Raw genomic sequence first — 23,105 nt, 5'->3', positions numbered from 1 at the left:
AGCCAGAACTCAGTTTTGAAAGGGCAAAAGCTGGTAAAATTTTGATATTTACTAAAAAGAATATAAAGTGAAAGATACAAAACAAGATACAGAATTGTAAATACCAACAAATCGCAGCAAAATACAGGTTTAAAAAGCTGGTAGAAGCAATAAACATTACAAAATTAAATAATTTGTATAGTCCACTATACTTGGATCATCTTTTTTTTATGAGTTTAACCAGTTTCCTTGACAACTCATTTTTCTGTCTAGACTTTAAAGTGCCTAATGAAGTCTTCATAGGACAACTAACCCCATTTGTCTTAGACCGACTGTCTTTGGGCACAGCAGAGCACTGAGGGGCTGAGCTGACCTCTTGAAGATGGATTCCATTAAATGACCCCTGAGCATGAGAAGGTGCCTTTGAAACTGGCCATGGCACATCTATCATTTAATGCAATAACATTCTCTTGACAGATCTACCATAGCTAATGGGAGAAGGAAAATTAGTTTGAAATTAGGAAAATATATTGTTAGAATAAATCATCACCTACAGGGAATGGTAGTTATCTGTTATCTCTGTTACCTAAAATGATATTAAATACTAACAGAATAAGGAGCGAGAGGGGAGAAAAAATAGAAAAGCTCTCAGAGCCATTTGTTCCAACTTTTAAAATTTTTCTATCATAAAGAAAATTATTGGCTGGGCGCGGTGGCTCACTCCTGTAATCCCAGCACTTTGGAAGGCCGAGGCGGGTGGATCACTTGAGGTCAGGAGTTCAAGACCAGCCTGGCCAACATGGAGAAACCCCATCTCTACTAAAAATACAAAAAAATTAGCTGGGCATGGTGGTGGGTGCCTGTAATCCCAGCTACTGTGGGAGGCTGAGGCAGGAGGCGGAGGTGGCAGTGAGCTGAGATTGCACCATTGCACTCCAGCCTGGGTGACAAGAGCAAAACTCCATCTCAAAAAAAAAAAAAATTAAATTAAATGAAAAATAAATAAATAAATAAAAGGGACCTATCAGTGCCTTATTGTAGTTGCATGAACAAACAGAACCAAGCAATCCACTGGTTTATCTGAAAGAATAAGAGGCCTATGGAGCTGAGAAGACAATGATGTAATAAAAATTGTATGGCGCACCTATTTATATATAGCATAGCGTGAGGGTTAGTTTTATGTATCAGCTTGGCTAGGCCACAGCATCCAGATATTTGGTTAAACACGTCTGGATGTTGCCGCGAACATACTTTTTGGAAGAGATTAACATTAAATCAGTGGAATTTTGAGTAAAGCCGATTACCCTCTGCATTAGTCTATTCTCACACTGCTATAAAGAAATACCTGAGACTGGTAATTTATAAAGAAAAAAGACTTAATTGGCTATGGTTCCACAGGCTTTACAAGAAGCATGGCAGCATCTGCTTCTGGGGAGGACTCAGGGAGCTTTTACTCGTGGTGGAAGGCAAAGTGGGAACAGGTGTCTTACATGCTAGGAACAGGACCACAAGCACGAGAGGGAGAGGTGCTGCACACTTTTAACAACCAGATCTCGTGAGAACTTACTCACTGTATAGCACTAAGGGGGTATGATAACTCTGCCCCCATGATCCAATCACCTGCCACCAGGCCACTCCTCCCACACTGGGGAATTACAATTCGACATGAGACTTGCGGGGGACACAGATCCAAACCATATCACTCTCCATAATGTGGGTGGGCCTCATTCAATTAGTTGAAGACTGACCTCCCCAAAGAAGAGGGGATTTTGCCTTTGTATTCGAGCTGCAACATCAACTCTTCCCTGAGCTCCCTGAGTCTGCAGCCTGCTGGCCTTGCCTGCAGATTTGGAACTTGCCCCCAACAATGCATGTGCCAAGTTCTTAAAATAAATGCTTCCCTCTCTCTCTCACTGAGTACCCCCATCCTATTGGTTCTGTTTCTCTGGTGAACTTTGATTAATAAGTTTGATAAATATTAATAAACATTATTGGTAAAGCTAAATATTGATTGGTGGTGACCCTTCAAATTTATGTAGGGGCATCAAGTTTGGATGGAGCCATGCCTCCTTTTGGCTTATCTTCTTTTTACCTTCATTTTTATCTTCAAGTTTTTAGGGGGTGGACACTTAAGACCTTTGCTCAGTATTTGCCCTTATGGATGATCAATAAAAGTAAAAACAAAAAAGGAAATATTGGGTAATTTGTAACTATTTATAAAATGTATCTGTATATATTATTTACTTACACCAACCCTTTGGGATAATTAAATGCTTCCCTGGTTTAGAAATGAAAGGGTAACAATAACAAAAACACAGATAATTTATTGAGCTCATTCTGGGCTAAGCATGTCACAGAGTTTGTCATAGTCTGTTTTGTGCTGCTTTAACAGGATACCACAGATTAGGTAATTTATATAGAATAGAAATTTATTTTCTCACAGTCTGGAGGCTGGGAAATCCAAGATGAAGGCACTGAAAGTTAAGGCTTGGTCTCTTTGCTTTCAAGATGGCACCTTGAGCACTGTTTCCTCAGGAGTGGAGGCATGTTGTGTCTTCACAAGGTAGAAGAGCAGGAGAGAGTGAACTCATTCCCACAGCCCTTTCTATAATGGCATTCACCCATGCATAAGGATGGGGCCCTCATGACCTAAACATCTCCCATGAAGCTCCACTGCCCAATACTGTTGCACTGGAGATTAAGCTTCCAACTCATTAATTCTAAGGGGACAGAAACAGAAGCATTCAAACCATAGCAGAGATTATCTCATGTAAGCCTCACAGCAACCCATGGCACAGCAATCCCAGTTTAAGATGAGCATACTGAAAAATGCATAAAATAAAGGTCTGGGCTAGAACTTGAACTTAGATCAATTGATTCCAAAGAAATCTGTGCTTTTTTCTCCCATGGGCAGATGTCTTTCATTTTTTCACCCCAGGTAGACAAGACAAAACACATCTCTGAGCCTTTTTGTGGCACAGATCTCAGTGCCAGTGTCATATTTCTGGAACTCGACTAAAAGTCAGGTGCTCAATTAGGACAGAGATCAAATGACTCGGCTGCAAAACCAGTGCCTTGCCTCTCCTGAGTTAAAAAGTCTCATTTATGGTTATTAATATTGAAAGGGATAAAATGTATCTTTATCTCTGCCATCAATTTTCCCCTGCCTTCATGGTAGAACTACAGGAGAACTCTGGGGAAAATTCAAGGCAACTATGAAGGAGAGAAGGCAGAGCATTAGAGAACTTAGGAACTGTAGGACTCAGAGAGCTTCTTCTCCTTCTCCTTCACTTGACAGATGAAGAAACTGGAGGCAGGGAATTAGATCACCCGCTGAAAGTATGTTAGACTGGAGCATCTAAAATTTAGTGAGCAAATAAAATCAATTTAATTTTATTCAAGCGCAGATTCTGATTATATAGGACTGAGATGGGGCTCAGAAGTCTGCATTTCTATGAAGCTCTCCAGGTGAAGCTACTGCTGTTGGTCCAGTGGCTGCACAGAGTGGGGAGAGAGAGTGAAGCATTATGACAGGTAGGATAGTAGAAGGGGAGGGAGGGAACCAGGTGCTATGGTTTGAATGTAACCCCCAAGTTCATGTGTTGGAAACTTAATCCTCAATGCAACACTGTTGAGAGGTGGGACTTTTAAAAGGTGATTAGGGCACAAAGGCTCTGCTCTCATGAATGGATTAAAGCCATTATCATGACAGTGGGTTTTTTATGAAAGTGAGTTTGGCCCTCCTTTTCACTCTCTCACCATGTGATACCTTCTACCATATTATGAGGCAGCAAGAAGGCCCTCAACAGATGCAGTGCCTCGATCTTGGACTTCCCAGGCTTCATAACCATGAGCCAAATAAATTTCTATTTATTACAAATTAGTCTGTGGTATTATGTTATAGCAGCATAAAATGGACTAAGACAGAAAATTGGTAGTGTGAAGTGGGGCTGTTGCTATAACAAATACCTGAAAATATAGAAGTGGCTTTGGAACTGGGGAATGGGTAGAGGCTAGAAGAATTAGGAGGATCAAGTAATAATAGAAAAAGGCTGTATTGCTGTAAACAAAGCGCTAAGGGTGATTCTGGTGAAGGTTTAGAAGAGAAGAGCTACAGGAAAAGTTTGAAACTTCTTTGAAATTTCTTAAGTGGTTATGATCAGAAGATTGGTAGAAATATGGGATGTAAAGGCCATTCTGATGAGGTCTTAGGTGGAAATGAGGAACAAGATATTAAAAATTGGAGTAAAGGCTGGGCATACTGGCTCACACCTGTAATCCTAGTGATGGCAATGGCAGCTAGTCTGGAGCAGCTGCTGCCATTTTGCCAGCTGCAGTGGAGAGGCGTGGCCAGGGCTGCACATTCCACAGAGCTGGCAGAAGCCAGGGACAAGTAGGATCCCCATCCCTTTCAAGTTGGTGGGACGGGAATCCCTGGGTTCAGCCACAGCTGCCCAAGTTGTCACCATGGACCTGGGCTCCCGCTGCATGGAGCAGGTAAGAGCCCCAATCCCTGGGTGCAGCTGCTCAAACTGTAGCTGTGGACCCAGGCATTCCTGCACTCTTGGGAGCCCAGGAAGGCACTTCCTGCCCTCGCAGGCTTGGAATTGCCTACTCCTGCTGCGTGGCTTCTCCCTGCTGTTGGCGCCCATTCTGATCTTAGAGCAAAGTCAGGGCCAGACCCAGATGCTGTCACAGCCTGGCCAGGTATGCACACACTTGTGGCAGTGCTGACACACCAAGCCCCTGCCGCCTTGACCCCCTCTGTACTTTGGGCGCTGACGAGCATAGGAGGGAAGCCAATGGGGGTGCTGAGGGCAGCTTGGCACTTCAGGCCAAGGAGGGCCTGAAGGCTGGGGGCCAGGCTGCCAGTCCCACTGACTGGAGTGAGAACTTGTGGTGCCTTTTCTGGGCCTGCTCATGGACCAATCAGCATGTACTTCCTACCCTCTGAAGCCCATAATTGCCCCGGGCTCAGCCAGAGCTGAGCAGATGTCCAGATGACCAGTTGCAGAGGGGAGCTACCCACTCTAGGGTCTTGTCTCTGCTGAGAGCTGCAGACATTGGGAAGACTGGCTGCAGAGAGGAGCTACCCACTGCAGACGTCAGGATGACCAGCTGCAGAAAGGAGCTACCCACTCCAGGGCCTCCTCTCTGCTGAGAGCTGCAGAGATGACAGGATGATCTACCTGAGGAGAGGAGCTATTCACCCCAGTGCCTCCTTGGAGCTATTCTGTCACTCAATAAAGCTCCTCTTGACTTTGCTCACTCTCTACTTGTCTTTGTACCTTGTTCTTCCTGGACACAGGACACAAACTTGGGACCTGCCAAGTGGCAGGGCTGAAAGAGCTATAACAGAAACAGGGCTGAAACATGCCCCTTGCTCACCATGTTGCAGCTGAAGAGAAGGAGAGAAGAACTGTAGCCTTTTAGGGAGCCCAGACCTGGAAGCTCCTTGAGCCAGGGCTGTGACTCAGTCTTTGGGGCCCTGTGGTTCCTGGAGTCTGCAAGCTTCCGGGTGCCACTGTGTTCCCTGGTGACAGTCATGGAAGCTGCCTGTAGCATGCCTGGTCTGGCCATAGCCTCACAGAGAGCCGGTGCCTATGCCAGCACCTGGTGCTTCCTGCCCCACTGCAGCAGCTGGCATACCTGACTGTGCACAGTGGCCAGACCCCACACTCGCTTGCTCACACACCGCTTGCTGCTCCGCACCTGGCTTGAGTTTGACAGGCGTGGGATCCAGGCTGGTAGCATAAGCCAAGCTCAGCCTGCCAGGTCAGGTGGGCAGAATGAGCCCAGTGGGCCTAAGCAAAACTTAGGCAAAGGTGCCACTGGCCACAGGGATTTCTCACCAGAAAAACCACCCTCGAAGGATCCTATAATGGTAGCAATTTGCAAGGCCAGGGCTGGCAGATTGCCTGAGCTCAGAAGTTCAAGACCAGCCTGGAAAACATGGTGAAACCCTGTCTCTACTAAAAATACAAAAAAATTAGCTGGGTATGGTGGCCCACACCTGTAGTTTTAGTTTCTCAAGATGTTGAGGCACAAGAATCACTTGAATCTGGGAGCAGAGGCTACAGTGAGCTGAGATTGTGCCACTTCACTCCAGCCTGGGTGACAGAGCAAGACTATCTCAAAACAAAACAAAAAAGCCAACTGGAGTAAAGGCCATTTTTGCTATACAGTTGCAAAGAACTGGTGCAATTGTGTTAATGCCCTGGAGTTTTATGGAAGCCAGAATTTAAGAGTGATGAACTAGTATATCTGGCAGAAGAAATATCTAAGCAGCAAAGTGTTCAAGGCACTGCAAGGCTCCTTTTGGCTGCTTACAGTGAAAAGAGAGAAGAGAGAAATTATTATTATTATTATTATACTTTAAGTTCTGGGGTACATGTGCAGTTTTGTTACATAGGTATACCTGTGCCATGGTGGTTTGCTGTACCCATCAACCCATCACCTACATTAGGTATTTCTCCTAATGCTATCCCTGTCCTTGCCCCCCACCTCCCAACAGGCCTCAGTGTGTGATGTTCCCCTCCCTGTGTCCATATGTTATCATTTTTCAGCTCCAACTTATGAATGAGAACATGTGGTGTTTGGTTTTCTGTTCTTGTGATAGTTTGCTGAGAATGATGGTTTCCAGCTCCATCCATACCCCTGCAAAGGACATGAACTCATCCTTTTTATGGCTGCATAGTATTCCATTGTGTGTATTTGCCACATTTTCTTTATCTGGTCTATCATTGATGGACATTTGGGTTGGTTCCAAGTTTTTGCTATTGTGAATAGTGCCACAATAAATATATGTGTGCATGTGTCTTTATAGTAGAATGATTTATAATCGTTTGGATATATACCCAGTAATGGGATGGCTGGGTCAAATGGTATTTCTAGTTCTAGATCCTTGAGGAATTGCCACATTGTCTTCCACAATGGTTGTACTAACTTACACTCCCACCAACAGTGTAAAAGTGTTCCTATTTCTCCACATCCTCTCCAGCATCTGTTGTTTCCTGACTTTTTAATGATCGCTATTCTAACTGGCATGAGATGGTATCTTATTGTGGTTTTGATTTGCATTTCTCTAAAGACCAGTGATGACGAGCATTTTTTCTTATGTTTGCTGGCTGTATAAATGTCTTCTTTTGAGAAATGTCTGTTCATATCCTTTGCCCACTTTTTGATGGGGTTGTTTGCTTTTTACTTGTAAATTTTTTTAAGTTCTTTGTAGATTCTGGATATTAGCCCTTTGTCACATGGAGATTGCAAAAATTTTCTCTCATTCTATAGGTTGTCTGTTCACTCTGATGCTAGTTTCTTTTGCTGTGCAGAAGCTCTTTAGTTTAATTAGATCCCATTTGTCAATTTTGGCTTTTGTTGCCATTGCTTTTGGTGTTTTAGTCATGAAGTCTTTGCCCATGCCTATGTCCTGAATGGTATTCCCTAGGTTTTCTTCTAGGATTTTATGGCTTTAGGTCTTATGTTTTAGTCTTTAATCCATCTTAAGTTGATTTTTGGATAAGGTGTAAGGAAGGGGTCTAGTTTCAGTTTTTTGTGTATGGCTAGCCAGTTTTCCCAACATCATGTATTGAATAGGGAATCCTTTCCCCATTGCTTGTTTGTGTCAGGTTTGTCAAAGATCAGATGTTTGTAGATGTGTGGTGCTATTTCTGAGGCCTCTGTTCTGTTCCATTGGTCTATATATCTGTTTTGGTACCAGTACCATGCTGTTTTTTTTACTGTAGATTTGTAGTATAGTTTGAAGTCAGGTAGCATGATGCCTCCAGCTTTGTTGTTTTTGCTTAGGGTTGTCTTGGCAATGCAGGCTCTTTTTTGGTTCCATATGAAATGTAAAGTAGTTTTTTCTAATTCTGTGAAGAAAGTCAATGGTAGCTTGATGGGGATAACATTGAATCTATAAATTGCTTTGGGAAGTATGGCCATTTTCACGATATTGATTCTTCCTATTCATGAGCATGGAATGTTTTTCCATTTGTTTGTGTCCTCTCTTATTTCCTTGAGCAGTGGTTTGTAGTTATCCTTGAAAAGGTCCTTCACATCCCTTGTAAGTTGTATTCCTATGTATTTTATTCTCTTAGTAGCCATTATGAATGGGAGTTTACACATGATTTGGCTCTCTCTTTGTCTGTTATTGGTGTATAAGAACGCTTGTGATTTTTGCACATTGATTTTGTATCCTGAGACTTTGCTGAAGTTGTTTATCAGCTTAAGGAGATTTCAGGCTGAGACGATGGGGTTTTCTAAATATGCAATCATGTAATCTGCAAACAGAGACAATTTGACTTCCTCTCTTCCTATTTGAATACCTTTTATTTCTTTCTCTTGCCTGATTGCCCTGACCAGAACTTCCAATACTATGTTGAATAGGAGTGGCGAGAGAGGGCATCCTTGTCTTGTGCTGGTTTTCAAAGTTAATGCTTCCAGTTTTTTCCCATTCAGTATGATACTGGCTGTGGGTTTGTCATAAATAGCTCTTATTATCTTGAGATGCATTCCACTGATACCTAGTTTATTGACAGTTTTTAGCATGAAGGGATGTTGAATTTTGTTGAAGGCCTTTTCTGCATCTATTGAGAAAATCCTGTGGTTTTTGTCATTGGTTCGGTTTATGTGATGGATTACGTTTATTGATTTGTGTATGTTGAACCAGCCTTGCATCCCAGGGATGAAGCTGACTTGATAGTGGTGGATAAGCTTTTTGATGTGCTGCTGGATTCGGTTTGCCAGTATTTTATTGAGGATTTTTGCATCTGTGTTCATCAGGGATATTGGCCTGAAATTTTCTTTTTTTGTTGTGTCTCTGCCAGATTTTGGTATCAGGATGATGCTGGCCTCATAAAATGAGTTAGGGAGGATTCCCTCTTTTTCTATTGTTTGGAATAGTTTCAGAAGGAAAGGTACCAGCTCCTCTTTTTACCTCTGGTAGAATTCGGCTGTGAATCCATCTGGTCCTGGACATTTTTTGGTTGGTAGGCTATTAATTACTGCCTCAATTTCAGAACTTGCTATTGGTCTCTTTAGGAATTTGACTTTTTCCTGGTTTAGACTTGGGAGAATGTGTGTGTCCAGGATTTTATCCATTTCTTCTAGATTTTCTAGTTTATTTGCGTAGATGTGTTTACAATATTCTCTGATGGTAGTTTGTATTTCTATGGGATCGGTGGTGATATTCCCTTTATCATTTTTTATTGCATCTATTTGATTATTCTCTCTTTTCTTCTTTATTAGTCTGGCTAGATGTCTATCTATTTTGTTGATCTTTTCAAGAAACCAGCTCCTGGATTCTCTGATTTTTTTTGAAGGCTTTTTTGTGTTTCTATCTCCTTCAGTTTTGCTCTTAGTCATTTCTTGTGTTCTGCTAGCTTTTGAATTTGTTTGCTGTTGCTTCTGTAGTTCTTTTCATTTTGATGTTAGGGGGTCAATTTGAGATCTTTCCTGCTTTCTCTTGTGGGCATTTGGTTCTATAAATTTCCCTCTAGAACACACTGCCTCAAATGTGTCCCAGAGATTCTGGTACATTGTGTCTTCATTCTCATTGGTTTCAAAGAACATATTTATTTCTGCCTTCATTTTGTTATTTACCCAGTAGTCATTCAGGAGCAGGTTGTTCAGTTTCCATGTAGTTGTGTGGTTTTGAGTGAGTTTCTTAATCCTGAGTTCTAATTTGATTGCTCTGTGGACTGTGAGACTGTTTATTATGATTTCCATTCTTTTGCATTTGCTGAGGAGTGTTTTACTTCCAATTTATGGTCAATTTTAGAATTAGTGTGATGAGATGCTGAGAATGTATATTTTGTTGATTTGGGGTGAAGAGTTCTGTAGATGTCTTTTAGGTCCACTTGGTCCAGAGCTGAGTTCAAGTCTTGAATATCCTTGTTAATTTTCTGTCTTGTTGATCTGTCTAATATTGACAGTAGGGTGTTAAAAGTCTCCCACTATTATTGTGTGGGAGTCTAAATCTCTTTGTAAGTCCCTAAGAACTTGCTTTATGAATCTAGGTGCCCCTGTGTTGGGTGCACATATATTTAGGAAAGTTAATGCTTCTTGTTGCATTGATCCCTTTACCATTATGTAATGCCCTTCTTTGTCTCTTTTGATCTTTGCTGGTTTAAAATCTGTTTTATCAGAGATTAAGATTGCAACTCCTGCTTTTTTTTTTTTTTTTTTTTTCTTTTTGCTTTCCATTTGCTTGGTGAATTTTCCTCCACCCCTTTATTTTGAGCCTATGTGTGTCTTTGCACATGAGGTGGGTCTCCTGAATACAGCACACTGATGGGTCTTGACTCTATCCAATTTGTCAGTCTGTGCCTTTTAATTGGGGCATTTAGCCCATTTACATTTAAGGTTAATATTGTCACGTGTGAATTTGATTATGTCATTATGATGCTAGCTGGTTATTTTGCCCATTAGTTGATGCAGTTTCTTCATAGCATTGATGGTCTTTACAATTTGGTATGTTTTTGCAGTGGCTAGTACTGGTTGTTCCTTTCCCTGTTTAGTGCTTCCTTCAGGAGCTCTTGTAAGGCAGGCCTGGTGGTGACAAAATCTCTCAGCATTTGCTTGTCTATAAAATATTTTATCTCTCCTTTGCTTTTGAAGCTTAGTTTTGCTATGAAATTCTGGGTTGAAAATTCTTTTCTTCAAGAATGTTGAATATTGGCCCCAACTCTCTTCTGGCTTGTAGGGTTTCTGCCAAGAGATCTGGTGTTAGTCTGATGGGCTTCCTTTTGGGGGTAACCCGACCTTTCTTTCTGGCTACCCTTAACATTTTTTCCTTCATTTCAACTTTGGTGAATCTGACGATTATGTGTCTTAGGGTTGCTCTTCTTGAGAAGTATCTTTGTGGTGTTCTCTGTATTTCCTGAATTTGAATGTTGGCCTGTCTTGCTAGGTTGGGGAAGTTCTCCTGGATAATATCCTGAAGAGTGTTTTCCAGTTTGGTTCCATTCTTCCCATCACTTTCAGGTACACCAATCAAATGTAGGTTTGGTCTTTTCACATAGTCCCATATTTCTTGCACGCTTTGTTCATTCCTTTTTATTCTTTTTTCTCTAATCTTGTCTTCTTGCTTTATTTCATTAAGTTGATCTTCAATCTCTTATATCCTTTCTTCTGCTTGATGGATTTGGCTATGGATACTAGTGTGTGCTTCACAAAGTTCTTGTGCTGTGTTTTTCCGCTCCATCAGGTCATTTATATTCTTCTCTAAACTGGTTATTTTAGTTAACAATTCATATAACCTTTTTTCAAGGTTCTTAGTTTTCTTGCATTGGGTTAGAACATGCTTCTTTAGCTAGGAGGAGTTTGTTATTACCCACCTTCTGAAGCCTTCTTCTGTCAATTTGTCAAACTCATTCTCCATCCAGTTTTGTTCCCTTGCTGGTGAGGAGTTGTGAGCCTTTGAAGGAGAAGAGGCATTCTGGTTTTTGGAATTTTCATCCTTTTTGCACTGGTTTCTTCCCATCTTTGTGGATTTATCTAACTTTGGTCTTTGATGTTGGTGACCTTCAGATGGGGTCTTTGAGTGGATGTGCTATTCCTTTCTGTTTGTTAGTTTTCCTTCTAATAGTCAGGCCCCTTTGCTGCAGGTCTGCTGGAGTGAGTCTGCTGGAGGTCCGCTGCAGACCCTGTCTGCCTGGGTATCACCAGTGGGGGCTGCAGAACAGCAAAGATTGCTGCCTGTTCTTTCCTCTGGAAGCTTCGTCCCAGAGGGGCACCTGCCAGATGCCAGCCAGAGCTCTCCTGTATGAGGTGTCTGTCAGCCCCTACTGGGAGGTGTCTCCCAGTCAGGATACATGGGGGTCAGGGACTCACTTGAGTCATTCTGGCCCTTAGCAGAGCTCAGATGGTGTGCTGGGAGGTCCGCTGCTCTCTTCAGAGCCATCAGGCAGGGACATTTAAGTCTGCTGAAGCTGCGCTCACAGCCATCCCTTCCCCCCGGGTGCTCTGTCCCAGGGAGATGGGGTTTTATCTGTAAGTCCCTGACGGGGGCTGTTGCCTTTTTTTTCAGAGATGCCCTGCCCAAAGAGGAGAAATCTGGCAGTCTGGCTGCAAGGGCCTTGCTGAGCTGCAGTGGGCTCCACCCAGTTTGAACTTCCCAGAGGCTTTGTTTACACTGTGAAGGTAAAACCGCCTCCTCAACCGGCAGCAATGGCGGACACCCCTCCCCCAACCAAACTCCAGCGTTCCAGGTTGATCTCAGACTGCTGCTGTGCTGGCAGCGAGAATTTCAAGCCAGTAGATCTTAGTTTGCTGGGCTCCATGGGGGTGGGATCCCCCAAGCCAGACCACTTGGCTCCCTGGCTTCAGCACCCCTTTCCAGGGGAGTGAACATTTCTGTCTCACTGGCATTCCACATGCCACTGGGGTATGGGAAAAAAAAAAAGAATTCCTGCAGCTAGTTCGGCGACTGCCCAAACGGCCGCCCAGGTTTGTGCTTGAAACCCAGGGCCCTGGTGGGGTAGGCACTGGAGGGGATCTCCTGGTCTGCAGGTTGCAAAGACCATGGGAAAAGCACGGTATCTGGGCTGGAGTGCATGGTTCCTCAGGTTCAGTCCTTCATGGCTTCCCTTGGATAGGGGAGAAGATATTCCCCGACCCCTCGTGCTTCCCGGGTGAGGTGATGCCCCACCCTGCTTTGGCTTGCCGTCCGTGGGCTGCACCCACTGTCCAACCAGTTCCAATTAGATGAATTGGGTACCTCAGTTGGAAATGCAGAAATCACTCACCTTCTGTGTTGATCTCGCTGGGAGCTGCAGACTGGAGCTGTTCCTATTTGGCCATCTTGAGATAAATTATTTTAAAAATGAGATTTATAATTAAAAGGGAAGCAGAATGAAAAGATTTGGAAAATGCTCAGCCTGGCCATGTAAGAGAATTAAAAAAGCATGTTGGGAGGAAGAATACTAAAGGTGTGGCCAAGTGACCATTTTCTAAGAGATTAATGTGGGTAGAAGGAAGCCAGATTCTATTCATCAAGACAATGGGAGAATGACCTCAAAGTCATTTCAGAGATCTTCAGCGCAAGCTAGGACTTTGAGGGCAAGGTTTCCAGAGCTGTGCCTCCAGGACCTCACCATTTGCTACCCTGCACTGCCTTGAGACTTTGCTCCTTACATTCTGGTGCAGTGCTCCTCAAGTTCCCCAACCGTGGCTCCAGAAGTCCCAAGTGTGGCCCATGCCATAGCTCTGAAGGGTGCAAGCAGTAAGCTTTGGCAGCATTCATGTAGTGCTGAATCTGCAGACACTCAGATTCAACCCCATGTAAGGGCTGTGGGTCCATGGCAACCTCCACTTAGATTTCAAAAGATATTGTGGACATCCTAGGGACTCAGGCAGAGACTTATCATAGGGGCAGACCCACCATGGAGAGTCCCTATGAGGGCAATGCTTAGCGGAGCTGTGGGAGTGTGGCAGCCTCAAAGACCCTAGAATTGTAAGGTCACCAGCATGCAACTCCAGCCTGGAAAAGCTGCAGGGACAAGACTTCAATCTATTAGAGCTGCTGGGTGAACTGAGCCCAGCAAAGCCAAGTTGTTATGAGCATAAATTGCTTATTCCTTTTAATTGCTGAGTAGTACTCCATGATATTGTTATATCACAGTTTTTAAACCATTCACCTGTTGAAGGACATCTGGGCTGTTTCTCATTTTGGGCTATGGCATAATAATAAACTGTATTTGGTCTTTGACCTTGATTCCTGGCACAGAGTTCCATAAGGGTGGAGCCACCTGAGGCCTTGGGAGACCAACTCCCACCCCAGCATGTCCAGAATGGGGAAGATGGAGTCAAAGAGGTTATTCTCCAGCTTTAAGACTCAATGTTGTTTTTGCTGTTGGGTTTTGGACTTATTTGGAACTAGTTATCCCTCTCTTTTTGCCTAGTTCTCCCTCTTGCAATGGGAATGTCTATCCTAGGCCTGTCCCACTATTATATTTTGGAAGCATGTAACTTGTTAATTTCACAGACTGACAGCTAAAGAGAAATTTGCCTTGGAATTAATCATGCCTTGAGTCTCATCCATATCTGATTCAGATGAGACACTGGACTTTGGACTTTTGATGTTGGAACAAGTTAAGATTTTGGGGTTATGAAGATGGAATGAGTATATTTTGCACGTGAGAAGCACATAAGGGGGAGGGGGTAGAATGCTGTGGTTTGAATATGTCTCCTCCATAATTTAGGTGTTGAAACTTAATGGCTAATTGTGATAGTATTCAGAGGTAGGACCTTTAAGGGGTGATCAGGTCATGAGGGCTCTGTCCTCATGAATAGATTAATGTTGTTGTGGGAGTGGGTTTGTTATAAAATTGAGGTTGGCCTTCTTTTGTGCTCTCTTGCCATTTGATGCCTTTTGGATGTTACAACATAATGAGAAGGCCCTTACCAGATGTCATGCCTTGATCTTGGACTTCCTAGACTCCAGAACTGCAAGCCAAATAAATTTCTGTTCATTATAAATTATCTAGTCTGTGGTATTCTAATATAATAGCATAAAATAGACTAAGATACTACATTTTGTTTGAGATGGAGTTTCACTGCATTGCCCAGGCTGAAGTGCAGTGGGCGTGATCTTGGCTCACTGCAACCTCTGCCTCCCAGGCTCAAGTGATTCTCGTGCTTCAGTCTTCCAAGTAGCTGGGATTACTGGCACATGCCACCACGCCCAGCTAATTTTTGTATTTTTAGTAGAGACGGGGTTTCGCTATATTGTCCAGGCTGGTCTTGAACTCCTGACCTCAAGGGATCCACCTGCCTTGGCCTCCCAAAGTGCTGTGATTACATGCATGAGTCATTGCATCAGGCCTAAAAAATGTCACATTTTAGTAGGCCCTGCAATATGTGGTAGTGGGACAGGCTCTCTCAAAAAATACTAATTTATTGATGATGATGTGATTTGGTAGCATCTGAAATCAGGTCATTTTCAATTGAAATTAAAAATGGCATTGAAATCATGTTAACAGGACTAACAATTTTGGTCAGGTGCAGTGGCTCACACTTGTAATCCCAGCATTTTGGGAGGCTGAGGCGGGTGGATCACCTGAGGTCGAGAGTTCGAGACCAGCCTGACCAACATGGAGAAACCCCATCTCTACTAAAAATACAAAATTTGCCGGGCATGGTGGCACATGCCTGTAACCCCAGCTACTCGGGAGGCTGAGGTAGGAGAATCGCTTGAATCCAGGAGGCGGAGGTTGCGGTGAGCCGAGATTGCGCCATTACACTCCAGCCTGGGCAACAACAGCAAAACTCTGTCTCAAAAACAACAACAACAACAACAACAACAAACAAATAAAAAAACCAAGACTATCAATTTTAACAGTCTGGAACAATATTTTTGGAACATTTGTAAGTTAAGCAGATGAATATGATTAAAAAAACTCGTAGTATCTGTACAGAATGAGGAAGATACAATTTAATAGCTGCCTGTGTGAAAAAGGATTTAGTGGCATTAATTGCTTATATGTTTTTTGAGTCAATAGCATGATGTCATTGCATCAACAGAAGTACAGTGTGTGGGGAAAGAAAGGTGATAGCTTGTTTCCACATCGCACAAGTCATAACATGCCTGGAGGATGTGCTCAGTTCAAGATGTGCCACATTAAAAGGGATATTAGAAACCTGAAATGCATCTGGGTGAGACTGTCTGAGGATATCTGGGAATGATGCATTTGAGAAACAGTAGAAATTGGGCATTTAACCTGGAAACTAAAATGACATACAGTATAATGCAAGGACTGACCCAGACACTGGAAGGATCACGTGTATGATAAGAGTAGGCTTGTACTGTGAGATTTCTGAGTGTGAACTAGAATCAGTAGAAGTGAAAATTAGAGACAGATTCAAGCACACTCTAAGGCGTTTGCAGGGAGATGGAGGAAGAGAACCGGGCTTGGAATTGAATTCCAGTTGTGTGACATTGAGCAAACCACTTAGTCACTCTGAATCTCAGGCTCCCCTTTTATGAAACAGAAAAAAAATTTCTCCCTCCCTGATAACTTTAGACAGTCAGTGAGATAATATTTGATAATACATGGCCAAGTGTGGCAAAGAGCACTGATTCAATTACTTTTGAAAACAGCATTATAAAACTAGAGCAGTCTAACCACAAAATTGGCTATCTCAGGAAGCAGTGAAGTCCCTGTCACTGGAGGCATGCAAGTCTAGGACAATTAACCTCTTAGGAATTGAGGGTGAGAATCTTGCACAGGTTTTACTGCTAAATAGGAGGTCAATGTACAATGAACATGATTTATTGGGTCCTTTCCAATTTTAAGAGTCTTTGCAGACTGCCATCACCATTCTCTTTCCCTGGCTATTAAAAATGCAGGTGGAAAAATTGCTTCATTCAACTGTAACACTATTCACCTCTCTGCCCAAGATAGGAAGGCAGAAATGACTTTGTTTTGAGCATTTCATTCCCAACTCCCTAATTGAACCATCTTCCTTTGAATTCTAAAATGGTATCATTTCCATTTTATAAGGTTATCAAGGGCATGTATTTCTTCAAAAATGGCACCATACAGAGTAGCTTCCTATGTGATCTGATTTGAGGAGTGCCAAGGGAGATTCAATTGCCCTAAATTATTTTTTTCCCATTGGTCCTGCTATACATCTTAAAATCCCTCTATTCTCTATTGTTGTAATTTTTTTTATACATAGCTATCAAAATGTGAATGTTATCTAGGGTGACTAACATCTCAAGCCATTATCTATCTTTAACATCATGGCCAGACTTAGTGTGGGCATTAGTGTATTATTGAGGTGCTCATGATAATGCGCTGCTGAGTTCTGCTGTAGGGAGCATCATTGGCTGACGCCCCCAGCAGTTAGCACTCTGGATCGTCCACTGTGTTTGCCCCTATGCTACATTTCCTGTGGACTGCTCCCAGCTAGTGACTGACCATGGTGGTGGTATTACTACAGGTCCATTCCTGAGAGATGCGAGACTCCTCCGACACACGACTCTGATTCAAGGGCTCCGCATCAGCTGGCTGAACTTTTCTAGGAACTGTGCTGCAGTCCCAGACTCTTTCTATCCAGTCCCCTCCCTCCTGGTCTCCTTCGCAGGCATTCAACCTGCATTGTGGCCTGAAGGCTCTGCCTGCCTCTTCCTGCTCCCTCCCCTTTATCCTTCACAGGCATTTCCTCCAACAAACCTCTTGCATACTTAACCCCTGGAGGACCCAAACTAACACAAGTGATGTCAGGAGTTGGGTGAAAAGACAGGTGGTAAAATGAGGTTGTAAGATGGGCTTACTTACAGCCTGGAAGGCAAAGAGGGCACCATCCTGTGTGATAGATAGAAAATGAGTGATCTCTGGCACAGAGTGAAGGCCCAAATACTAAACTTTTTACCCATGGTAACCTGGAAAACTCCCCAGTGACGAGAGCCACCTTGCAGGAGTAATGATTCAGGAGTTTGAAAATTGTAGGGGCAGGGGAGATGTCTACAAGGGCAGTGGGGTTGGCTGGTTACTACTCATTTGCACTGATGCCCTGCAGAGGATGAGATGGGAGCCTTTCTAGTGAGAAGCTGAGGCCTTGACAAGCAGTTAAAGGCTAAATGTGAGAGCCAGAGGTTCTCTTTGGCAGTGAACAAAGAGACCCCCATCTCTTGCAGCTGACACTGGACACAGCTGAGCAGCGTCTATCAGTTAGACAGTTACTTAGAATTGCAGAGCAGGTCTGTTATGCTAAGGTCAGGGCCCTGGATGAGAAAACCTGGGGCCCTGGAACATGGAAGGGAGACATCTAAGTGGAAGTCTCTGAAGACTGCCCCAAATCCTCTGAGTTTGCCAAGGCAACCCACCCTTTCTTAGAACAAGCTAGTGCTTCTCCTCTGTGGGAGAGGCTGCAGAGACCTCTCCTCCACAGGTCAACAGGAGCTGCTCCCATGTCCTCACCTGGCTGCCAGGTGAACATCAGGTTAAATCCCAGCATTATCTGGCTGAGGACTTGCTGGGCTTGAGAAGGAGGAAAGAGATTATACACTGAAGAGGCTTCAGGACTTGCTAGAATGTAGCTGCTATCAGAGGAGTACTCCTGGAAACAGATTTTGAGGGTGCTGGATCAAAGGGGCTGGAGTATATGATTAACAAAAACTCATTTTCTTGGGCACCCTTTGTTGAGACATGGGATTGAACACTAGTGACGACCCTGGGGGATGGGGCAAATTCATTGCTAGAGTGGCTCATAGAAACCTGGAAAGAGTGATGGCCCTTGCTGAGCAAAGTGAAAATGCAAAAGTTTCCTTGGCAGACAGTAGAGGAAGGCATAAAAAAGCGCAGGCAAGTAGGCATGCTAGAGTGGGTGTATTATGCAAGACCAGGAGACCAATCAGAGGCTTACATTCTGGGGAGGGCCCAGATGACATGGCAGTCACCATGGCTGTTGGGAAATCTGAGTCTACAGGGCTTGTTGATGGTGCTCTTCTGAGGTCGGGGATGATAATATATATCACAGAAGTAGATTTTTGGGCAGTGGCCAATGGCCTGGACATCTGGTAAGGGGAGAACTGGGAGACTGGAGACAAAGAGGTCTGGGCTACAGGCATGGGAATGGATGTACTGATGTGGGAACACATTTGTATCACATATTAGCATGCACCAGAAAGCATTCACCTGGTTACTTGGTTACTTGAATAACCAAGTAGACAAAGTGGCTCAGCCCGATGAGGTTAGCAGCCTTTGCCATCAGCCACCATAACTGGCAGAAAGGGCACATGCACGGAGGGAAGGAGATGGAAGTTGAGTTTGGGCCCAGAAGCAGGGAGTCCCAATTAGCATGGGAGTTACTACTGCCTGAGTGTGCAACCTGTCAGCCACAGACAATACACTGAGCCCCTGGTATGGCAATATTCCTTGAGGGGTCAGATAGCCTCTTGTGGCAAGCCAACTACATTGAGCCCCTTCTATCCCGAAGGGTTGGCAACTTATTATCACAGGAATAGACACCTGTTCTGGACATGGTTTGCCTTTCCATGTCAGCCCCTCAGCCAGCACAATCACTGGACTTACAGAATATCCTATTCACAGGGATGGGCTCGCACACAATATAACACCTGACCAGGGAACTAGCTGTGGGTACAGGAGTGGTCCCATGACCATGTATCACACATCAAATCCAGAAGAAGCCAGCCTTGTGGAGGACTGGAATGGCCTCCTAAAGGCATAGCTCAAAAGCCAGCTTGAAGGCAGCATTCGGAGAGTGGGTGCCATCCTCCAGGCTGTAGCCATGCATACGTTAAATCAGAGGCCTATATATGCCACTGTGTTCCTTATGGAAGAATGCATGGGTCTGGAACCAAGAGGTGAAAGCAGGAGTGGCTCTACTTATCACTCCTAATGGTACACAGGGATTTTGTGATTCCTTTTCTCACAATTGGGAGTTCCCAGTGGGGGGTGTTCTCTTGCAAGAGGGCACAACAAGGGTCCCATTGCACTATAAGCTAAGATTGCCACAAAGGCACTTTGGACTCCTTGTGTCAAAGGACCAGCTGGTGGGAAAGAGGGCTCACCATCCTGGTGGGCGTCACTGCCCCTGTCAGCAGGAGGAGATACGGTGCTTCTATACAATGGGGACAGGGAAGAATTTGCATAACCCAGAACCCAGGGCATCCACTTGGATACCTACTAATACTCCCGTGCCCCATTTCGACTGTGAATGGACACATGCCACAGCCCTGTCCTCTGAGCCCCACCTAAGTGATAGCTGAGGATGAGGGACCTTTGAATGGACAGTGGAGGAGGCAGAGGATGAGAACCAGATGTGGTCCCAGGACTAACAAGAAGCACTGTAGTTCCTATTCCTAAACTCTCTCATCCAAATCTCTCCTCAGGAAGAGTGACCTATGGGATCCATGGAGGAGCTGCTTCCCGAATCTGTGTAAAGTAGATCTTGCTGTGTAATAGGGTGACTGTGACTGTGGTGGCCATGAAGAGGCACAACTCGGACCTCGGATCTCCTGCTGCAGAGAACATTGACTGACAGCCCAGCAGCTCCTATCTGGGTCTACCACCTGTTCACAGCGAGGCCAACATCCCCCAGGCTGCTCCCAGCCCAGGGCTGAGCATGGCACGGTCCTAATGCTCTTAAAGACCTCTAGATCTCCCTAGAGATGTAGGACTCTTCCAACAGGCCACTTTGGCTCAGGGCTCCCCATCAGCTGGCCTAACCTTTCTAGGAACTGTGCTGTGGCTAAAGGTCTCCCAGCCCATCCCTGCCCTTTTCCTTCTCCTTCACAGGGGCCAGACCTGCATTTCCACCTGCAGGATCTCCTTGCCTCCTCCTGCTCCCTCCCCTTTCCTTAACATGGGCTCCCCAGTAAATCGTTTGCATGTTTAATCCTGACTCTGCGTCTGCTTCTCCAAGGACCCAAACTAATTCACGTACAGTAGAAAATGATTGACTTTTGACTTGGTCCTGGATTCATATCTTGTCTCTGTCGCTTATTAACAACATAAACTTCCATCACTCAACCTCTCCTTATTTTCCTCATCAATTAAAATATTTCTTACTCCTAAAGTTATGGTGAATATTGGAAGAGTTAATTTTTGAAGAGCACCTGTGATGTGCCTCCTAGAACAGGGACAGTTTGTTCCTTTCTCATCATTATCCTTTAGCAGTGATGGAATGGGACTCTATGCTATTGAGTTTTGATAAGAGATTGCAAGGAAGTGAGAGAGGAAGAATACCAGCTGCGGCACATAGCAAGTCTGCCTCCTGGGTCAGGTTCCCCTGACAACATTGGTGCCCGGGGCATAAAGATGCTGGGTGCCAGGGAAGGGAAGGATGGGGCACTGGAGGGAGACCAAATTCAATCATCTTAAGTCCAGTCCCCAGTTCTGTGCAATTCTTAGTGTAAAGTTTTTAAAAAGAACATTAAAGACAGTTACAAAGCCGAGAAATGGTCCTGTCTCTCTGAGCAGCGCTGGCCATGCTTAACCCACCACCCCTGTCACCCGCACCAACCCCTGTCTCAGGGCCCTTCAGTGTCACACACAAAGGGGACTCACCTCTGATTCACATTCTGAGGAGAGCAAGTTCATGGATCAAAGAACATGACTAATGGCCGTGGAACTTTCTGAAGAGCCGAGAACATTTAATTATTATGAACAATTTAGTCCACTTCAAGTGGTTTACATAAGCTCCACATACTTCAGCATTTGCTTAGCAACATGAAATAAAGCTTTCACTGGGGTTCCCAACGTTTGGACTGGGCCCTCTCCCAGCACCAGCTGGCCCATCTGCAGAAGGTTCACTCTGTGTGAATTTCTTTGCTGGAGTGTGAATTTCCTCACAAGGGTCAAGGGGAGAGAAGGAAAAAAGTGGACAGAACTTTAGTTGTTCTCTGTGACAAGGGACTTCAAAAAGTCGAAAGGGGGCTTTGAGTCCCTGCTCTCACTGGGCTGATGTGAGCATTAAACTAAACGTGAGAACACATTTAAAGCACAGAGAAACTGCCTGGCATTTCAGTGCTTAGTAAATGCTTATTGTTATTGTTATTAAAAAGCAATATCTTCTTTTCCCTATTGCCCTTCCACCTCCCTATAACACTCCCTTTTTCCCACCTACCTCATCTTACCTGTCCCCTTTGCTTCCTCCTTGAAGTCTTTCTGACTCGATGGAGACTACATCAATAGTTCTTCGCTTAGCGCTGTTAGAACTCGGCGTTTCCAGCCTCACGGGGCCCACACACGTTTTGTCTTGTATTGTGCTCCAAGCACACATCTTATCTTGCTTGAGGAGAAAGGGAAACCAGGGAGAGTAATGATTGGCACATGGGATGAGGAGCTGTAATGAATGGGATTCCACCATTTACTAGCTATGCAACTAAGCAAGTGACTTATTCTTTCTCAGCCTCAGTTTCTTACCCATAAGATGGGAAACTACAATTTACCTCATATAGTTGTTGTGAAAATCTGGAGATGACTATACAAAGCACCTGGTACATAAGACGGACATATTTTATTATTAATTTATTATTTAATTTCTCTTTGTATCTGTCAGAGAATATTGCAGGAAGGACACATTATTCACCTCATAAATGTTTGGGATAAAAGTGAATTGTGTTTTTGCACCCATTTTAAAGATAAAGATTGCTATGAAACTGGTGTTTCCCATACATTCCTGAGCATAAGAATCTCCTGGAAAATTTGCTTTGGTGGGTCTGGAGTAGGATATTTTAATATGCACCTTAGGGCATTCTGACATCTGACATTGGGAAAACTGCTGTAAAGTAAACTCAAATGATGCTTACATCCCTCAGTGATTATGTGAGAGTGTCTGTTTTGTGAAAAGAATGGACTGATACAGGTCTCTTAATAATGGACACACTGCTGCCCAGTTGATTTGGATAAAGCAATCACTGTAAAGTGTGAGCATGGTGGAGAAGCCACATCGCCACTTAGGTACAGCTGGGTCTGAGCCATGAGCAGCTCTAGTCGGCACTGCATCGCTAAGTGGACTCCGGGTGCCTTTTCTTAATTGAATGAAATCTCAGATTTCAATTTATTTCAAGGCTGCATAATGTGATAATTAGAAGCTTAGTTACATCTAATGCCCTGAATGGAGGTCCCAGGATTGTCTCACAATAGTCAAGAGGTCTGGACGGATAATTACCATCACTTCACAGTAAGAATTGCCAACCTCAGAGCTCTAAGGAGGGAATGCCCATGGAACTGAGGGCTTTGAAAATCCACTCAAGTGTTGCCCCAACGTTAGCATTGTTATCAATGAAGGGATTTTGTCTTTTATGGTGCTGGGTTGTCAGGAAGAGGTTTCTTTTATATGGCATGGATTTCCTTTTCATTCATCAGTCCACAGTGAGGTGGTTTTAATGAGGCACAAGCTGGGCTGAGATCAAGATGAAAGCAGAAAGATCAAGGGCCAATGAGGAAGAAAAAAGAATACTCAGCCCAGGAGCAGCTTCCATTCTTCAAGGACAATCTTGAAGGAGATTTCCTAGGGGAAGCATTTGCAGTTTTAATAACAGACTTGAAATTGAAGCTCAATCTATTTCTGGGCAGTAAAGGAAGTATCTTTAGTGTTATCTGATTTATCTTAGAATTACATAGATTCAAAATGAATAGACAGCAATCTCT

The 23,105-nt window shown here is 44.0% G+C and overlaps 1 long non-coding RNA gene across 3 annotated transcripts in view; it reads left to right on the top strand.

Moving 5' to 3' along the window:
* The window catches only part of LOC129061029 (uncharacterized), an 80,650-nt gene extending 58,133 nt beyond the window's left edge, over window positions 1-22,517 (top strand). For all 3 annotated transcript variants that reach the window (XR_010141168.1, XR_008527985.2, XR_010141169.1), the window contains 2 exons: window positions 12,011-12,123; window positions 19,841-22,517. This is a non-coding gene — a long non-coding RNA (uncharacterized LOC129061029). The remainder of the gene's footprint in view (window positions 1-12,010; window positions 12,124-19,840) is intronic.
* Window positions 22,518-23,105: the final 588 nt, after the last annotated feature.

Source organism: Pongo abelii, chromosome 7 (assembly GCF_028885655.2).
Source record: "Pongo abelii isolate AG06213 chromosome 7, NHGRI_mPonAbe1-v2.0_pri, whole genome shotgun sequence".
Lineage (NCBI taxonomy): Eukaryota > Metazoa > Chordata > Mammalia > Primates > Hominidae > Pongo > Pongo abelii.
This window is presented reverse-complemented; position numbering and strand designations above follow the sequence as displayed.